Here is a 16,797-nt window from a genome sequence, read left to right as displayed (position 1 = left end):
TCATGAAGATGTAGATATGAGCGGTAGTACTGCTGTTTCTGGTGGTGTGTACATTCAAAAAATGTGTGTGGTGCACACTTCCGGCGTTTGCATTTTTCTGTGTGGGGTGTGCACCCTTGCATTCTTGTACACACACTCTTTCTTACATATGCTCTTGGAAGTGGGGTGGGTGAAGCAGGATTCATTTTTTGTTTTTAATTACTGAAGTCCTACACTCCTCCAAAAGGAGCAGCTTAGTGGAAACCAATAAAAATCGAAGCAGGGTGGTTGCCAAAACCCCAGCTCCCCGGAGAGCGCAGGTGGAGAGAAGAGATCAGAGCCCCAGGCAAAGGCAGCAAGACTCCACAGTCCCTCCAAAACTCCCCGCGAAAAGGGATCCTTCCCCCACCCCTCCAGCCCCCCAGGTCGCTGCCCCTTTGATTAATGGTATGGAGCTCAAATAAATCATTTAGGGAAGCCCGTTATGGATTCCCCTCAGGCAACCTCATTTTGTTTTGCCCAATTTCTAGCAACTTTCTGAAATGTCGATGTCATTGAAAGGGAACCAGTAGATCTCCAGCACTTGAACAAATTATTCTAGGGCCAGTACTGAGGCCTGTGGCTGTCCAATTTCTAGCAACCAACCCCTTCCCCCATCCTCCCCCCTTCCTATTGGCTTATTTTCAGGAATGGATAATGTTGTTTATTTGTTCAGTCAAATATTTGGTCTGGGGAATTTACCGTGAAATTCTGTGAATTGCATATACCTAGTTAACAAAATAGTCCTAATGCCATAAATGTTAGCATGGAAAGCAAAGAACTATGGCCAGCGTTAACTCTTTAAATTCTGTTTGAAAGCTTAGTCCTGAGGGCGGGGGAGATTTAAAAAAAAATGGATGTGTGTGGAGATTATTTAATTCAGGTTTCAGCATTTAATATTTTTGCCTAATATTCAGTTCAGTACCTTATGGAAGTCGTAGGGTGATTCTCGGCATTGCTTTTGGATCAAGCCTACCATTTCGCCCCATTCATGTTTTTGTTTTTGTTTTTTTTTTCTCCAGAGTAATGTTCCCATTACTTAAAAGAAATATGGGGAGGGAAGCTCGCCCTTGCGGAGTTCGGCAAAGTCGTAACCACATCAGACGAGCAGCTTGGTCGATCCCTATTCAACCCTTAAACTGGAACCGGCTTCCTAGGAGCTTAAGACCAAAAAAAGGTGGGGGGTGGAGTGGGGAGGAGGGACGCATCAAACATTCCCTTGCTTTCGTTGCATAATTCGCCCAGAACCTGCCAGGTGACCTGCTGACTTTGTTTTCTGTCTTGACCGTGCTTCGTTCCACCAGCCCCCTCGCCGCCCGGCAGCGCCACACTGAGAGGGCTCGGCGCGTCCGCGGGGCTGGCAGACCCCAATAGTCACCCGGCCTTGGGCCGGCGTCAAGATCCCGCCCCGCTGGCCCCGCCGGCCCCGCCTCCCGCCCGCTCAGGCGCTCCAGGGCTCGGCGGCGGCGGGGGCACCAGGGGCGTCCTCCCTGCGGGGGACCAGGGGGACCGTGCACCTGGCGACGGCCCGCGGGAGCCACCCCTCCCCAACCCCGCAGACCGTGGACTGCGGGTCCCCCAGCCTGGGCCCGAGAGCCGGCCCGCTCATCCGCCCTCGAGGACCCGGGGCTCAGGTGAAGCTCTGCAGAGACAGACGGATCTGATTAGCGCTCGCTGGTCCTCGGGGCTGTCGCTCGGCTGATTTCATGCGAAATGGGGTCAAACGGCCGCGCAGAAGCGTGGAGTCTGCAGGGGAAGGCTCCCCGGCGTGGAGGGGCGTAAGAAGGGTCGAGACCTTTAGGGATTTTCTGTAGGGGGCGGAGAGCGGGAATTAGGGAGCAAGGCTCTCTTGCCTCCGAGCTCACAGTGGGCCTGCATATGGGGGTGACTCAATGGGAGCGGGGACATGGGCGAGTGGGAAACAGGCCCGCTGGGTGAGGGTCGGACCTGCAGACTGGCCTTGGAGGCTAAGCCGCTGTCTCGGGCCCCTCGGGGACGCGGAGAGCCCTGGGTCCCAGCTGAACTGCAGCTAGGTCTCCGCTCCCCGACAGTCGGGGGACGGAGGTGAACGGGAGAGGCTACAGGTGTGCGAGAGTGGAGCTGGGCGATTGCTTTCAGAAATGAGATGCCAAGTCCAGGATACAGAATGACAGCACCTTAGCTGACCTCCCCAGGGCCTCTGGCCCGGGCCTCACCGTACCCGCCCAGCCAGGAGCAGAAAGCTCATCCGAGGCCCAGGTCTCCCAACTATTTGTCATCAAAGATACTTTTGCTTCAACACAGAACAAATTTTACAAACTATTCACATACTCTCTTTTGAAAAGGAAAAGAGTAATACAAACGCAACGTTGGTGACCGTACATTACCTGGGAATCAGAAGGTTATTAGTATTCCCTAGAGGAATTTAGGATAACTGGTGGACTGCCAAATTAGAATTGATGGAAAGTTATTCAGGGTTACCATGTGATACAAACTAGCACAATTCTGAAAACTATAACTGAAAATTAAATTCAGAGTGGTTAGAAATGTGGTCTGGGTGGGATTGCAAGGATCTCATTTCCCTATGCATTTAGCACCTAATGGCAGAATAAACAAACAGAACTGCAATGCTCACCAGTGGAGAAAAGTGGCTGATTTTAGGAAAAATGTCGAATTGCTCTAATGTTAAAAAAACAAAACAAAACAACAACAACAAAAAAAAACCACAGAAATTATTTTGAAAAAGGAGTCAAAAGTTCAAGGTGTGCAATGTTGAGTCAATTGTAGAAAAAAATCTAAAATATTTTTTTCAGCTTGGAAGCCATTTGAAATTACCATTCATAAGTCACTTTACTTAAAGCATTAACTGCAGCAAGTTCCAGTTGTTTCTGCTTTCTCTTGCTCTTCAAAATATTCTTTATAAACTAAGTGAAAATATAAAAGTTACAGTATGCTGTTCAAAACAAACAATTCAGAAAATACTATAGGATTTCAAAATGTTTACCTCAAAATGTGAAATTTGAGGAAAAGAAGACAAGATGGAAGAATAATTTGCTGCGTTGTATTACTAATGAGAATTTCTGAAGTCCAGCTTTCAGTCAGTTTTGCCACATTTTCTAAAGAAAAGATCTCATTGATCTCTTTTAACTTTTTATAGCTTGATTTCTAGCAAAATATTTTTAAATGGCTACAAAGTTCCCCACCCCAAATCCTGGAACCTGGTAGCCAAGTGTAAGTAGATTCTAGTTTTGCAAAATTTCATTATTGGTAGTTTAGCAATATGTTTTTTCCAGTTTTATTAACTGAAGCCCTCATCAGCAGATAATTCTCTAAACAGTCCAAAGCACACTGATTGAGATTTTAATCAACTAGACTCAATAGTTTAGTCCTGTAATTATTTCTCTCTCCCTAAGGTACCAGCAAGTGATTCCATCCTGCATATAGTTGTCCATGATTGAATTAAGAAAATGTACAACTGTGTTCAACTCAAGCTTCATGCTGATTTAATCTTTTAATCCTTGTCATTTGGTTTACAAAGCAGTTTGTTTCTGAGGTAGAACCCGGGTAAAGAGGCCAAAGATATGTACCTTATCAGAGAGAAAGAGATGAGGGGTGGTATGGTTAAGATTATACCCAATGTTCCCTGAATTCATTTATAATTCAAATGTAGAAAAATGTATATCTTTTGAGAACTGATTTATACCCCTTCTTTAATTGGTCAGTGAGAGCTACATAACCCAAAGTGTTAACTTAGCTCCAGAAAGCTCAGACCCAAGCATTTAATGTCCAATTGCAATGTTTCCTTCCAGCCGGATATACACAACTATCTTTTTCCTTCTATTGTTTCTAAACTGTAGTAAAATGATATTCAGATTCTTTTTTGAGAGAGCGAATTTACTTACAATCTCATCCTTCTAAAACAACTACTTAGGTTTTTGTTTTCTTCTAGTCTTTGTTCATATGTTTACATTTGTGTTCTGTTTTTCTTAATTTCGGATTAATATTATAACCTTAATATAGCTTAAATCCTAAATGTATGGTTTATGCATATGTCATTGTGGATCACCTCCACTCCTTTGTTAGAAAGTTGGCTGGGCATAAAACTTAAATGTTTAACCTCAAGCAATTTTAAGCAGCCTGGACATAGTATCAGGGCTGTGGGCATCATGTCCAAATCTTATTAAGATTCTTACTGACTTCTTAAGGCTCAGCTTAAGCATTGTGGTCCCACTATTAAACAGAATGCTCCTTTGTGTGATTTAAGTATTCTGAAAAGTGGGTTACCTGACATCCCAGGCTCAGACATTTTTGTTGACTGAGCGCATTGGAAGACTTGCATCCGCATGATTTGATCAACTTGGGAATATGTTCCTTCCCTGGAGAAAGCCAGTTGCAACCTGGGGAAGGAAGGACATGCTTAAAAGGTCCCTGTCTCATGCACTCAGAAGCCACTGAGTTGAGCAATTTCCTATTGGACTCAATGTGTGTCTCTCATTTTCATGCTTTGATTTTTTGCACTGGTTTTCTTGGTAATGAAGGGTAGTGGAAAAGGGAGGCAGAATTATCTAAATACAGTAATTACCAAATTGAAACCTGTTCAAACAGCTAGGTTACTAGGTTCTGACTGACCTTGACACTTTCAACCTTCAGATTCCAGTTGGTTGGGGTCAGCCACAAATGTCGAGTTGCTGAGTGATTTCCACATGCTTCTTTTGTGTACCTTAACAAGAGCAGACAAAAGATGTTTTTCCAGTGGGACTCACTCTTTATGAGGCCTGACCCTCCAAGGAGCAAATTAATCTCAGGCGATTTTGAGGTTTTAGGGCACTAAGAATTTTTAGAGCATGGAGAAGTAATTTGTTCAATGGTACCTTAAAAGAGTTAATTCACCTCCCAAAGGTGAGTTCCTTTTACTATCCTGAGTCTTTTACTTCCTCTGAGATCAGACTTGTTATTTGCATAGCAAAGCATTCCATTTAGCTTGAAGGAGGGGGTGGGGGATTGTTAACAAGCAAAGTCACTTTTCCCACAGTCTTTCAAAACTCCGCAGCATGGTAAGTGGGTTTGGTCAACCTTTCCCCTCCCCTAAACCTCAAAATGTCATACTGTTTTGCTCATTATCTATCTTGAAATTGACCAGCTTTTCCGGATCGAAGAGCTGTAGGATTTAGTGTATAGCTGCTGAGAGGGCAGTTTTGCTAACATTGTTTGTTTTGGCAAGTTAGTGTAGACTTGCAGGTGAAAACTCCAGAAAAACAAACAGCAGACTCCACCAACATCCCTCTTCCCCTTTACAGACATCACTTTTTATTTTAATGAATCAGGGAGGTGATTTTTAATAGATTCGTGACACTTTGCCTGGGAATTATACACATTTACCTTGGTGTTATGTTTCCCCCTTGGCTGTCCTGCTTATTTCATCCAAACTCATCTATGCACCTAAATCACAGTCTCTGAGGACCTACACTGTATGTAGGTTATTGTTTATTTGCTTGTCACTTAGCAATTCTCTAGAACTAGCTCATAATTTATTGTAACCAAGTGTGCTCCACCTTACAGACCGAACACTGTAAATAAAGGGGACTTTTCAGCATTCTAGAAGATTGAACAATCCAGGGTTCTAATTAGCATCAAATCTACTGGTAGTTCTTTTAAGTGTCTATTCTTTACAAATTGGGAGATTAGTCACAGGGATCTGAGGGAAGAAACCGGATGTTTAATAAGCCCTGTCGATAAAAAGGGGCAATTGTAAAAATACAAAAGTTTGGCTGCTAGAAGATAAACTTCTATTTTGAGCATTTGTGGGAGAATATAATTCTAGCTATATCTCCCTAAGATCACTAATGTTATATGACAAGTCATAGTGACCCGAAGAAAAGTAAATCTAGGAAAATGTTGGTGGATGGGAACAAGGAGCAAAACAAAATGGTCTGTGGCCTGTTCTGCGTTATTCAGCCCATTGACAGAGTTTCTAGCCTTCTCTAGGAGAAGCAGGGCTCTGTGTTGTGTATGTGATGGGGTAAGGGAGAATCAGGAGGGGTCTTCTGTTTTCCCTAGAGTAGTTTACAGTGAAAATGTATTTAGGTTGTATGTCTATAATTGAATATAGAATTTTGACAAAATTTATCTCCCCCAACAGAATTTTAAATAGCAAAGTTTTTACTGACATACACATGCATTTATAAAGAATTCATTCCACGGAGGAGAATAAGAAATGTTAATCGGTACAAACAAATTAATTAGAAAGAATGAATAAGACCTAGTATTTGATAACACAATGGAGTGACTATAGTCAATAATAATTGTATATTTAAAAATAACCAAAAGAGTGTAATTGGATTTTTGTAACATAGGGGATAAGTGCTTGGGGGGATGGATACCCCATTTTCTGTGTCGTGATTATTATGCTTTGCATGTCGGTATCAAAATATCTCATGTACCCCATAAATATATATGTCTACTATGTACCCACACAAATTTTTAAAAAAGAATTCATTCTATCTCTGTGTTATAATGCTGGGAAAGTTTTTTTGTTTGTTTGTTTTGTTTTGTTTTAAAGACATGGATATGTACATAGACAAAAGTCTGACCATTGGTGGGAAAATTATATTATAATGAAAAGAAAATGCTCCCTAGGTTAATTTAATGCAACACTAACTAAAATTTCTTTAAACATATTTAATGGAACTTGAAAGATATTCACATGGACCAATAAATGGGGAAGAATATGCCCCCAAATTTTAAGGTAGCAATAGTGTCCTTGTCTTGGTAGATGTATACAAAATGACAATTTTAAAAAGTATTCGTTATTAGGTTATCATTGAAAAAAATAGATCAGTGGATAAACAGATAGTTCAGAAATATATTTAAAATACGATTAGAATTTAACATCTGACACACTGGGAGCAAGACAGGTATATAAGAATTACTAAAAATGCTACTTGGTAAATAGCATGCAAAAGTGATTTAATATAGATGTGTATGTTACACTAAACTTCAGAAATGTCTAAACATATTAAAGAGCTAATCATATTTTTAAGTATAGGAAGCTCTTTTTTTAAGTATGGGAAAATCGAATTGCCTAGTATCCAAATCTATCAAATAAACACACACATTCAGACTACTTATGAAATTGAGGGCGTTATCAGAAGTTTAAAGAAACTAGGTTTGATAAGTAGAATTTCAAAAAAAATTATAGCAAAATGTAATAAAAATGAATGTAGAAAGCGAAAACCAGAGTATGGAACATGATGAGTACTTGATAAATATTTACTATAAACTTATGGCTATAATCCCAGGTCGTATGAAGATTTACAGTTAAAGTAACAACAGATGCTGTAGACCAGATATTGGCAAACTTTTTCTATAAGGGGCCAGATAGTCCGTATTTTAGGCCTTATGGACCATAGGCCTCTGTGGCAACTACTCAACTCTACCGGTCCTAGAACAAAAGCAGTTGTAGAGAGTAGTAAACAAATGCATATGGCTGTGTCCCAGTAAAACTTTATGGACACGGAAACTTGAACTTCATATAATTTTTGCTTGTTGTGAAATATTCTTTTGATTTTAAAGACTGTTTAAAATGTAAAACTATTCTTAGTTCACAGATGGTAAAACACAGGTGGTAGGCTGGATTTGGCCTGAAAGCTACAGGTTGCCAGCCCCTGCTTGTTTTTGTTTTTGACCTGTGTACCCCAACTCATTTTCCTTGAAACAAGTCTCAAGAGCTCGTTTCTGAAAAAAAGGATGCCATGATGAAATGTATTTGGAAAACACTGTGATCTGTATTACTGACTTGAAAATTTACAATGAGCGTTATATTTTAAAGTTTTCGAGAAATCCCATAGTAAGAAACCTGCCTAGCTTTCGCCAACCCAGTGATGCTTCAACTTACCTAACCGCAGTACTCCTTTTTGTTCCTCACATTCCCAACCCTGCAAGGCCAGTGCACAGTTGGCCCTGGCCTATCTCTCCGATGGCACTTGATGCTGCTTCTTCCCGTGTTAACTACATTCCAGCCATACCGGCCTTCTTTCTGTTCTTTAACCACCATGTACATTCATTCATTCTTGCCTTGGATGTTCTTCTGTCTGCTGTCCCCTCTGCCTGCAAGGTTCTTCTGCAAGATCTTCACAGGCTGGCCTTCTTGTTGTTCAGTTTTCAGCTCAAATGTCTCCTCCCCAGTGAGGCCTTCTCTGATGTGCTATTCTAAAACTACTGCTCCATCCAGCATGCTTACCCGCATGCCTCTGTTCTGTTTTCTTCATGGAACGTTCTATGAAATTTTCACTCTGTGTATGGATACATTTATGTGTATGAATGTGTAGCATCTCCTCACTGCAATGAAAGCTCCATGAGGGATGGGACGTTACCCCTCTTGTCTTTATTAGAACATCCTGTCTCTACATGAAGTGCTTGCCACATAAAATGAATGCAATATAATTTTATTCAGAGAGATTTTAAGAGCTAGAGAAAGGGATAGAGATGGAGTAGGGGTGAGGGAGAGGGGGAGGGAGAGAAAGTATTACACAGATCACGTTTTGAGAAATACTATGTTATGCAAAAGAAAACACAAATTTTAAATTATTGCTTGAAAAATGCATAATGTCACTAGCAATTACAATGGAAATTCATCCAACTTAAAGTTTACATTACAACTCAAAGGTTATTCTAAGCAGCCCATGTAATTACATCCATCAATTGCTGATGTTTCTGTAAATGATTCAATTTATTTGTTTTTGAGAATACAAGTAAGCTGAAATAAGTGCTATAAAATTGCTTATGCTCGTTGACATTGTGGAAAACACACCTCATAGAAATAATCTGAAGAGGAAAACGGTAGTTTTTCTTTAACAGATTGTTATAAACATCAGTTATAATAGCAAAAGATTAGAAACAATCATTCTAGACTATTAAAAATGGCAATACTGTAAATTACATCAATATCTGGACTTGTGTTTATCATATCATATTAAATGAAAAGAGCAAAACACAAAATAGGTGCTCATCAATTACACCCATGTAAAATGTGCACACATCCACCAATCATAGCTAGACAAATTTAATTTGCAATAAAACAAATTTCATTTCATGTTTTTGTTGCAATATTTTATCTGTAACATCAAAAAGTTGACAAAAGAAGAGATTGGAACTTGCTTGCACTGAGGAGAGAAAACTGGTTCTGTACATGTTTTAATTTGTCTGAGGAAACAGAGAAAAGACTTAAATATCCTGAAATAAAGGTGGCAAAGCCCTGTTCAGCCTTTCAATGTGAGTCTGAGCCTGTGGTTCCAAAGGCATTCTTATTTCTCACCTAATTCACTTCATTGTAAGTGCTATGAGAAGCAGAAGGTTACTATGTATTATGAAATATTTACATTAAATAGGGTGCTTTGGCATAAAATACATGGAAGACATTTGTTCCTACAACCTTGAATTTATTAGCTTTGTTCTGTTGGTTTCAAAGGTTAACAAACACCTGCTGTTGAAAACGTTCAACAGCAAAACCTTTCTCATGCCTGACCACTCTAGGATTAGCTAAGGGGCAAGAAACTGGCCACATATTTAGGGGAGACACTGTGGTCCTGTTCTGGTAAGGAATGAATGCCAAAGTGTCCATCTTAGTATTTGCAGACGAAGTTTTTTGATCTGCAGTACAAGGATCCATTGGTGTGTACGTGACGTCCATGGATGAGCACTGGTCAAAGGAGAACTGTTATGTAATTATAGCATCCACAGCATCCGACGCACCACCCAGCCTAGCCTAAAAATTTGTACTGGGAAGTAGGTGTCATAAGGATAATGAGAATTAATTAATGTTTATGAATAACAAGATTCATGGGAGAAAAGCACTGTGAAAGGTAATGTGTAAAAGTGTTCAGGAAAACGATGTTATCTTAAACTAAAAATCAGAGCTAGTTGGGCAGAAATATCATTTTAAAGTAAACACTGATCTTAATTCTTTTGAAAGTTTTGCATAAATTTCTCACCTATGAGTCAGCTCTATTTGAAGTATGGTAGATATTTTGCCAACATATAAACTTGAAGAATTGAGATTTGACTTGCCTTAATGTATGTCAAATATCATCATCATAATTTTCACCAAGGAACAAGTATAATTAATTGTCCAGTTCATTTATAGCTTATTTACAGTATGCACACTAAGCAAATATAATCTCTGTAAAATAGAGTAGTTTACAGTCCAGGATTAATTTGTATCCCAGTCTAAAGAAGTATAATGGTTAGAAATGAATATTTGAATTATTCAAATATTATTTTTCTTCTTGGCTTAGAAATTAAATTGCAATATAAAAATATGTTAAGTGCTATCAATTGAAATTTGTTTATAATTTTAATGTAATAGCTAGGTAGATAATACTTTGTGTGCTATCTTATAAAAAGATTGTTTGAACACTGAAGGCAGGAATTAAATATGATTAGAGCTGCAAAGTTAAAGTGCACACAACATTCATACTACCAGTGGCTTACCTACATGACGTATGACACAGAAACATTTTTTATTTAGTAGGTTATTTGTACTTTTAAATGTAACATAGCTTGAGAATAAATTTTTAGCTGACACATACTTTTCTTGCTTCTCAACTTGTGTTCTAGGTGTTGTGTCGAACATAGGATTAATACAGTTTTTAGCTGTTGAGCAGCGTTTCTGGTGTTCTAATGAGTATTATTTGTCAAACAAGGTAGCATCATCCTATTTAATTTAGAATAATTTTTAAAAAAAATATTTGAGAATGGCCCTTTCTTTGTGATTGTAGGAGATGTTTAGAATATACTTAATATTACACTAATTTTCTTGTAACAGATGCTTAACTCAGTGGTTTGTTCATTCATAAGCATTTCCGATAGGCTAAACATATCTAGCAGCAGACCTACAACATAAAGAAACATTCTGGTACCGGAGACCACAGACATTAAGCATTTTAGTGCCGATTTTCAATTCTGCTTACATTTGATTTAAATTACTTGACAGCTCTTTACACTTCTTTTTTCGGGTGTGCAAATTATTCTGTTCTTTATATTGTATTTTCATTATAAAACTCTAGCTTATTTGTTTAACTATGTGTCATCCATTTACATGTGTCATCCATTTACAAAGTCACTGATCTGGACAGAGGCAAAGAATACTTTACTTGAAAGCTCATTTTATTGAATTATTTCATATTGAATGACACATTATAGTATTTACAATTTATGAAGTTAAAGAATGCTTTTGACTACTATCACCGGAATGCTGCAAGGTGGGGAATTAGGCCAGGTAACCAAGGAGGCCTATGAAGACTGTGGTTGTGTTAGGTGTAAAATTAGAAGAGCCCAAGGAAAAAAAAGATCAAACCAAGAAGAGAAACTGAAACCTTCAATTTGGTGAGGAGAGGTAGTTCCTAGTAGATAACAGGGGTGTTTTCAATCTTAGATTTTTACATTTGGTCATTGTGAGATGGAAACCAGAATAGATAATAAATATGATAGGAGGACAGAAAACCAAACCAGCATGGAGAACTTGTGTAGGATCATTGATCTGGCAATATTCAAGTCTATGCATTCTGATGATTAACACCCTAGGGTCAAAGAAGAATTAGGTGAAGTCACCATGAAGTGTGAAACAAACATTCTGAAGAATTTAGGGTGAACTGATGAGATGCCTAAGTAAAATAAGTGTATTTTTAAAAAGAGAATTAATCTGCCTGCCAATTTAACTTTAACATGTGGGAATTTTCAAGTTTATCAGAAATTGTCTTAAATTTAAGCTTTGCTAGGGCATGCAAAATTTGAACTAGCCCTTAAAGACTGTGAATTGGGTCCTATTATGAACTGCATATTTATCTCTCCCCAATCCCTACAAATTCATATGTTGGAGCCCCATTCTCCAATGGGGTGGTATTAGGAGGTAGGGCCTTTGGGAGATAATTTGGTTTAGATGAGGTCATGAGAGCTCCCATGATGGGATTAGTGTCCTTATAAGGAAAGGCAGAGACTAGCGCTTCCTTTCTCTCTTTGCTATTGGCCATGTGTGGATACAATGAGAAGATGGTCATCAGCCAACCAGGAAGACTGCCCATTCCAGATACTGGATCTGCCAAGTGCCTTGGTCTTGGACTTGCCAGCCTCCCGAACTGTGAGAAATAAATGGTTGTTGTTTAAGCCACCCAATCCATGGGATTCTGTTACAGCAGCCCAAACTGATTAAGACAGATCCCTTCAGAAGTTCCTGACCTGCTGCACTCAGCCTGGATGCTGAGGCCAGTTTCCACCAGTGTCCTTGACTTGTGTTGCTTTTCTATACAGATTTTTTTTCTACAGGTTCCTCCTGGGACTAAAATAATGCTGAATTAATAGGGCAGTAGTCTGTAACTGTGCCACAGAGGGAAAGTAACCAATTTTGTAAATTGATACCTTGACCTTGCCCCTGAGCGGACAGTGCTATAACCAACTTAGCTAACTAGTCACAGACCTAAGTAGATGAGCTTGGTTGACTGAGGGGAAGCAATAAATTATGTTTGTATTGACCTTAGTAAACCTTTTAATTCTTTCCCACATGATATAGTTCTCAACAAATTGGGAAAATATGGCCTAGAGTCAGGTAATTGTGCAACTGCAGATCAGTGGCTGGGGCGTGCAGCATCAGTTTTATGCATTGGTGTACTTGAACAGTTTCATCATCTGTAGGGACTGGTGGGGTGTTTAAACTACAGGCCACTCCCTCCCATCAGCCCAGAGAGGATGGTGATTGTTTGCTGCCTACTGTTGTGGGAGAGGGCATATGGCCTCCTACCCTACCACGGAGGAAGCACTGCTCAAGTGTGTCAGGGTCAGGGCTGACATGAGGGGGCCTGAAGTTCATTGTAGCACATCTCCTAACAGCTGGTCTCGCTGAACAGAAAAAAGAACCACATTTTCTCTTTTGTATCATTCAGTTTGTCTCTGTCTGTTCAACTATTTAATTTGTAGAAAATTCTTCACTCCGTCACTCAATAAACAGTTGTTGAGTAAATACTACCATGTGCTGGCACTCTGCTGGGCAGAAGGCATACTGAGTAAAATTCAGCCTTTGCCCTAGAGGAACGTACAGTCTATTTGAAGATACTGACTGTATTAGTTGCCTAGGACTTCCATAACAAAATACTATAGACTGGGTGGTTTAAACCACCAGTTTTAAGAAAAAATAGATCTATTTTTTCCTCAATATGAATTTAAGATATTTATAATTAAATATAAACCACCAGAAAAAAATACAAATTTATTTTTTCACCACTTCTGGAAGCTAGAAGTCCAAAATCAAGGTGTCACCAGGTTTAGTATCTCTTGAGGCTTCTCTCTTTGACTTGGAGGTGACTGCCTTCCCACTGAGTCCTTTTGTGGTCTTTCCTCTGTGTGTGAGAATCCCTGGTATCTCTGGGTGTCCACATATCCAGCCTGAGCAATATACCAAGACCCCATGTCTACAAAAAATAAAAAATATAGCCGGGCATGGTGGTGTGTACCTTTAGTTCCAGCTACTCAGGAGGCTGAGTTAGGGGGATTGCTTGAGCCCAGGAGGTTGAGGCTGCCGTGAGCTATGATCTTGCCACTGTATTTCAGCCTGGGGAATAGGGTGAGACCCTGTCTCAGAACACACACACACACACACACACACACACACACATTTCTTCTTACAATAACACCAGTCAAATTGAAGTGGCACCCGCCCGACAGGCCTCATTTTAACTTAACCACTTCTTTAAAGGGTTTATCTTCAAACACAGTCACATTCTGAGGGGGTTAAGTCTTCAACATACAAATTTGGGGGAAGTGGGAACAACTAAGCCTATAACAATGACATGAGGGTAAGGCAAGTACTAACAAAGTTTTATGTGAGCTCAAACTGTCTTGGGACCAGGACACACATCAATTCTCAATATTATTAGAGTCTAGGGCAGGTGTCACTGTGGCAAATCATAGATGGAATTAGGCCTATAGACATGCTCTTTTCACCCAGCATCATATTTGAAAAGTTAAATCTGAATGCCTTTTAGGTGGAACAAACACTTGCTGCTTCTTCACATTTGCAGTTCCTGTTTGGCCCTTAGACATATTCAAGTTTGCAATCCCTGAGTAAATTCATAAGGAAAGGGAGCGTTTTCCTAACCATCTCATACTTGCTGGGCCCTCCAGCCCACATGGAGTCAATCAATTATATCATTGTACACCTAATTATTATTACTTTGTCCATTCCTCTCTCTCCACTAATTTTCATTTAGTTCCTCCTCAGCAAACCAAGATTAAGAAATGGACTCAAAATTTAGCCATAGTCTCTCTCTCTCTCTCTTTCTTTCTTTCTTTTATTATTTTATTTTATTATTTCTTGAGACAGGATCTCACTCCCACACCCAGGCTGGAGTGCAGTGTGATCATTGCATGTGATCGTATGCAATGAGGTATGAGGTTGCTCACTGCAATCTCGATCTCCTGGACTCAGGTGATTCTCCCACCTCAGCCTCCTGGAGTGGCTGGGACTACAGGCGTGCACCACCATGCCTGGCTAATTTTTGTATTTGTTTTACAGATGAGTTTCATCCTGTTGCTCAGGCTGGTCTCAAATTCCTGGGCTCGAGCGATCTGCCTGTCCTGGCCTCTGGGATTACAGGTGAGCCACTGTGCTGGGCCTACACAATCGTTTTCAACTGCTCTTTAGCTACCTGAAGATTTAGCCTAAGTTTTGAAACTCCTACTTCAGGTCTTGTAATTTTTTAAACAAGACATTCCCCTACTACCAAAAAACTGTATCTGTATCGTCTCCCTTTTCTTCTAATTTTAAATTACACATGATTGTGACTGGTGATAACCAAGACCTATCCCATGTAAGCCTTTAACATTCAGCTCCAGTGCCAACTGGCAACCTTTCTTAGGATATCCTGGTGAACACAGCAGGGAGATAAAATTTGATTGGTTGATTCATTTCCTACCAGGTCTTAGGTTATCACCATTGAAGGTATGCATGGGAAAGGATAATTTGACAGGATATATTTAGATACCTGAAATACTTTGTAATCTTGTTATTGCCTATTTTTTTGTGATGGCTTAGAAATAACATTTTGTTCAAATAAATACAATGAGAATAAGTGTTTTATGTAAAATACAAAAATAGAAGAACATTCAGAAGTAACTCAAGAAATGCAAATAAAGCAAAATTGAGTTATCACATTTGAACTTACCTATTTGGCAAAGATTTAAAGATTCGTGATATCATATTTTTGCAAGAATATGTGAAGATGGGCAGGTGACTGACTTCTCACTGTGTTATTAAAGTGCATATTAACAATTATGCATTATTAATAAAAATTAGTACAACTTTCTGGAAGGCAGCCTGATACTGGATTTCAAAATTTAAAACTCGACTTCAGGTAATGTATCTCAAATACACCAAAATATATATACAAATCATCACAGCATTGGAAATAGTTGAAATAAAATAGCTAGAGACTTAACATCTACCAAAAAAGGATGGATCAAAATCATTGTTATGTATTCATGCAATGAAACTGTATGTTGCCGTCAAAAAGAATCAGTCATAACTGTAGTCACTAGCATGAAAAGATATTTCAATAGCATATTTTTAAATTTAAAAAATGCAATAGAAAGCAACTCTGTAGGACAATTCCATTAATATTAAGTTGTATGTGTTTGTGTGTGTATGTCTTTGTATGTACACAGATGTTCAGAATGTTTAGCACTATAGTTATAATGATAACTTCTAGAGGATGGGATTTGGGTAATTTTTACTGACTTTGAGAGTTTTTACTTCCTTTAGTCTTTTATAAAGACTAACGTTTTCTTTGTATTATCTTTATAATTAGAAAAAAGTATGTTAAAATATTTTGGATAAAATATGCTTCCTAGGGCCAAGATATTTACCCGAAGAGTTCCATAAACTTCTGGCTTGCTCAGATATCTTGGTTTTATTTATAAGCATAACTCTTATATACAGACTATTATTAAAGGGTTTGTAGTGTATTGTAAACTTCCCTTTTAATGAACACGAAGTATTCCAATAGTGGCCAATTAAATTAGGAATATGACACATACTCATTGAAGACAAGTGTCATGACTGAATTTTGTCCCCCCAAATTCATATGTTGAAGTTATTAACCTCCAGTGCCTCACAGTGGGACTGTGTTTAAAGATAGGGTCTTTAAAAAGGGAATTATAATGAGGTCATTAGGGTGGGGCAATCTAAGCTGACTGGCGTCCTTATAAGAGTAGGAAATACGGACACAGACGCGTGTAGAAGGAAGTCCGTGTGAGCGCTCAGGGAGAAGAAAGCCATCCCAAGGCAAGGAGAGAGGCTTCAGAAGAAATCAGCCCTGCTGATAGCCTGATCTCAGACTTCTGGCCTCCAGAATTATGAAGAATAAATACATTGCTGTTGTTTAAGCCACCCCATCTGTGGGGCTTTGTTATGGAAACCCTAGCTAATGAGTACAAGTGAACCTACCTCATCTGTACTTTCTTGGGGATTGTTCTTGTTCCATAACATTTCAAAGTTATTTAAATATATTTTACATGAATGGTCTTGAACAAATTTTATTAAGTTGCCCAAGTTAGTAAAAGAAAAATGTACCCAGTAGGTACCAAATTCACCATATTACACCTAAATACAAATCATCAAAGGTAAAAGTCTAAAAATAACACAAAAGAATTGAAATTATTTCAGCCCTAGATTTGGCTGGGTTTAGCAATTCTGATTGGCAGAATTCCACACCTTTGTATATAAATTTTGAAATTTATATGTGAAATTATATAATT

At 39.0% G+C, this 16,797-nt stretch overlaps 1 long non-coding RNA gene across 1 annotated transcript; it reads right to left on the bottom strand.

Moving 5' to 3' along the window:
- Nucleotides 1-3,420: 3,420 nt before the first annotated feature.
- Nucleotides 3,421-6,649, bottom strand: LOC108513695 (uncharacterized). Its single transcript, XR_001880985.1, has 4 exons — nt 5,377-6,649; nt 4,627-4,717; nt 4,282-4,394; nt 3,421-3,584 (listed from the first exon to the last, which is right to left on the bottom strand). It is a non-coding gene; the product is annotated as an uncharacterized LOC108513695 (long non-coding RNA).
- Between the last annotated feature and the right edge of the window lie 10,148 nt (nt 6,650-16,797).

This window comes from Rhinopithecus bieti, unplaced genomic scaffold (genome assembly GCF_001698545.2).
Source record: "Rhinopithecus bieti isolate Rb0 unplaced genomic scaffold, ASM169854v2 scaffold_29928, whole genome shotgun sequence".
In the NCBI taxonomy this organism is placed as follows: Eukaryota; Metazoa; Chordata; class Mammalia; order Primates; family Cercopithecidae; genus Rhinopithecus; species Rhinopithecus bieti.
This window is presented reverse-complemented; position numbering and strand designations above follow the sequence as displayed.